The sequence below is a fragment of the Rhinolophus hipposideros genome (assembly GCF_964194185.1).
Source record: "Rhinolophus hipposideros genome assembly, chromosome: 14".
Lineage (NCBI taxonomy): Eukaryota > Metazoa > Chordata > Mammalia > Chiroptera > Rhinolophidae > Rhinolophus > Rhinolophus hipposideros.
In genome coordinates this window covers 32,968,047-32,972,326 of record NC_138060.1, presented here as the reverse complement: position 1 = coordinate 32,972,326, position 4,280 = coordinate 32,968,047, and the positions used below count along the sequence as shown (strand labels likewise).

Sequence of the window (4,280 nt, the reverse complement as noted above, 5' to 3'; positions counted from 1 at the left end):
AGAACTGGTACCAGCCTGAGAGCAAAAGCATGAGCCTGGTCGAAAAGCCAAGCTGGCATGTAGTGAGGACTTTGTGCTCTCGTCACTTAGGCAACCAATATACAGCCCTCCCCACCAGGCCCACAGGATATGGTCAGTCTTCCCATTTTTTACTCCCCCACAGAACTTTCTTGCTTTGTCTTTTCTTTGTGGCAGTGGTTCTCCGTCTGTGTCACCATGTGCCCATAGGTACTGTCAGTTATCAGGTGATCAGAAAGTATTTTGCTACTAATACTAAACTACCAAAGTATATGCGTTTTCTTAAAATAAAGCCGACCAAGTTTATTTCCACAATCATTTTCACTCCGTTGCTATATTAGTCAAGTCTTGTTGATCGTAAAAGACAAAAATCTAACTCAAACTAGCTTAGGCCAAAAGGGAGATTTATTGGAAGGTTATTGGATATTCCAGTTACTATTGCTGTGTAACACAGTTTCCCCCAAACTTAGTGACTTAAAACAACCATTTGATCATGCTCATAAATTATATGAGTCGGGAATTTAGACAGGGCACTGTGGGAATGACTCTGCCCCGTGATGTCTGGGCCTTCAGGTAGCAAGACTCAGTGGCTGGGGGTGGTTCAATGGTTAGAGGCTGGAATTATCTGGAGACTTACTTACTCACATGCCTAGGTAGCTGATGTTAGCTGTCATCTGGGACCTCAGCTGGGGCTGTCAACTATAGCACCTACACATGGTCTCTCCATATGGCCTGAGCTACCTCACAGCATAGCAGTCTCACAGTAACAGAGCTTCTTACAGGGTGGCTTCGGGCTCCAGTGCAATTTTTCCAGCTAACAAGATTGAAGTCGTATCACCTTTTATGACCTACTGTTAGAAGATACACAATGTCTCATCTGCTCTACTCTATTGGTTACCAGCAAGTCACAAGCTTACTCAGATTCCAGGGGAGGGAAACTATACCCTACCTCTCAGTGGGAAGAGTGTCAAAATAATTTATAGACATGTTTTTAAGCCACCACACTGGGATATCTTGCTGAATTTTTTGGCTTTCTTGTCTCTTACTTCAGAGAACAGAGAGGGGCATATTTAGAGCCACTTAGCACAGACATGACCCATGGAGGCTCCTCTTTATTTGTTCAGGCCATTCCCAGAATGGAGATAACAATGGTGAGACAAGCAGCATCCCCAAACGATTTCTACAACATCTATAATCCAGTATGTTCTCCTACACACAACAGCAATGGTGGCCTGATAGCCAGTCACTATGGAATTATCCATATGCTATAGTCTGCCTTATATATATCTGTGTGTGTGTGTGTGTGTGTGTCATGTGCCAATGGTGGGAAAAAGAAACAGAGAGAACTTGAAAGCCCTGCTTTTTGACACTAATTGAAATTTTGTCCTTAAATGTAATTGTGCATATGTCATTTCCTTCTGTATACTTTGAGTGTCTTGAGGAGTATATGATACTAAAGTTCAATATATACTTGATTGAGTTTAATGTATAAATGAATATTTTGAGTGAATATAAATCAGTTACTATTTAGCATGATAGAAAACCTCAAGTTGTATAGACAGTGAATGTGTTTAGGATTAAGTAAAAAGACATCAATGTATACCTATAATTTTAGTATATTTATTTAATAATACTTAAAATGCCATTTTCTTTAATAATTAAAATTTTTAAATGAACAATATGTAGTTAATATGCTTATTTAAGTTTACGTTTAATAGAAAATACTTGCAACTCAGCATAGTCCCTGATTTTTTTTTTAATTAGCTTCAGGTATACAACATAATGATTTGATATTTTTATATATTGCAAAATGATCACCACAATAAGTCTAGTTAACATCTGTCACTGTACATAGTTACAAAAAAATGTTTTTTTTGTGATGAGAATTATGATCTACTCTTTAGCAACTTTCAAATATGCAACACAGTATTATTAACTATAGTTCTTATGCTGTACATTACATCCCCATGACTTATTATAACTGGAAGTTTGTACCTCTGACCCTCTATACCTTTTTCACACGGCTCCCACTCCTCACTTCTGGCAACCACCAGTCTGTTCTCTGTATCTATGAGCTTGGTTTTGGTTTGTTTGGGGTTTTTTTATTCCACATACAAGTGAAATCATGCAGTATTTCATATTCGATTTAGCCATTCATCCATCAAGGGACACCTAGGTGGTTTCTATAATTTAACGATTACAAATAATGCTACAATAGACATGGGGATACATATATCTTTTGGAATAAGTGTTTTCATTTTCTTTGGATGAAAGAAAATGAAAACAGATTCCACCCAGAGTAGAATTGCTGGATCATATGGTAGCTCTATTTTTAATTTTGGGGAGAACCTCCATACAGTTTTCCATAGTGGCTGCACCAATTTATATTCCCACCAATACTGCACAAGTACTTCCTTTCCTCCATATCCTTGCCAACACTTGTTTTTTCTTATCTTTTTGATAACAGCCATTCTGACAGGTGTTAGGTCAGTCCCTGGATTGATTAAGGTGATCAACCTTCACTTTATCTCCTGTCAACATACATTCATCAGAATATTGCAATCTATTAAGAAGAATTAAATATAAATTAATTCTAAAATCAGAAAATATAATATCTCAAAATGAAAAACACATGAGATGGGTTTACCAAAGATTAAACACAGTAAAAGTATTATTGAATTAGGAAATAAAGCAGTAGAGAAAAGACTAAAGCTTGAAGTGAATGAACACAGGCTAAGGAAAGTGGAATACAGGTCACTAGAAAAATCTATAAGTTCCAAAAAGGGGGAAAGGGTAGAAAAGTACAGAAAAGACCATTAGAGAAATGTAGTAAATGGTGAGAATGTCCCATATATATTCAATTGGAAGGGAAAGAAGAGAGAGGATGAGACAGAGCAATGTGAAAACAAGAGAGTCGCCAAAATTTTCCCAAAGCAATGAAAACCAAATTTGAAACACCCTATTAACCCACAGGAAAAAGTCAAAGATAAGTACTCCTCATAGTAAGGCACATCATAGTAAGACTGCTGAAAACAGGGATGGAGGTGGGAGGAAAGGGGACACAGAGAATATTTTAAGATTGGCCTGAAAAGAAAGACACATTACTTTCAAAGGAGAACCAATAAGAAGGACATCTGATTTTATAACAGAAATTATAAAAGCTAGAACAATGGAATGATTTTCATGTATGTCAGGAAAATAAAGCAAATAAATAATGGCTAACCTAGAGTTCTAAACCTTGAGAAATATTCTTCAGAAATAAAATATGAAATAAAAATGTTTTGGGACAAACAAAAAGTGGGAGTGGACATGACTATCAAACTTACATTTATAGAAATAGTAAAGAGCTCTCTTTCTGCCACCATCTTGATTTCGAGTTCCCCGCACAAAATACCCAGTGAAGATACAGAAACTGTCCCTGCTACAGAGCAGGAGTTGCCACAGCTTCAGGCTGAGACAGGGTCTGGAACAGAATCTGATGGTGATGAATCAGTACCAGAGCTTGTGGAACAAGATACCACACAGGCAACCACACAAGCCCATCTGGCAGCAGCCATGGAAATCGATGAAGAACTAGTCAGTAAAGTAAAACAGAGCTGAAGTGAAAAGAAGGCACAGAAGGATATGTCCAAACTGGGTCTTTTACAGGTTACAGAAGTTACTAGTTTCCCTATATGGAAATCTAAGAATAGCCTCTTTGTCATCACAAAACCAGAAATCTATAGAAGCCCAGCTTCAGATATCTACATAAATTGGGGGGAAGCCAAGATCAAGGATTTATCTTAGCAAGCACAGCTAGCAGCTGCTGAGAAATTCAAAGTTCAAGGGGAAGCTGTCTCAAACATTCAAGAAAACACACAGGCTCCAACTGTACAAGAGGAGAGCAAAGAGGAAGAGGTTGATGAAACAGGTACAGAAGTTAAGAACAGAATTGGTCATGTCACAAGGAACAGTCTCAAGAGCAAAGGCAGTCCAAGCCCTGAAGAACAACAGTAATGATATTGTAAATCCTATTATGGAATTAACAATGTAACCATCCAAAATATAAGGTCCTTTTTTCCTTTTTTTTTTTTTTTTTTTGTATTTTAAAAGAGTGACTGACGCTTGGTTTGAAATTTATACTGTTTCTATCATTAATAAAGTTATGGCTTCTTGTGGTACAACAACAACAACAACAAAAGCACTACAAAGGGATTTCTTTTACAAGTGTAAGCAAGGGGAGCAAAATTGACCCTGATTGCAGAAGCAAAGTACAAACCTCT

At 37.4% G+C, this 4,280-nt stretch overlaps 1 pseudogene across 1 annotated transcript; it reads left to right on the top strand.

The window, feature by feature from the left end:
* Window positions 1-3,327: 3,327 nt before the first annotated feature.
* On the top strand, window positions 3,328-4,051 carry LOC308507620 (nascent polypeptide-associated complex subunit alpha-like; annotated as a pseudogene). Its single transcript has one exon. The product of its transcript is annotated as a nascent polypeptide-associated complex subunit alpha-like (transcript).
* Window positions 4,052-4,280: the final 229 nt, after the last annotated feature.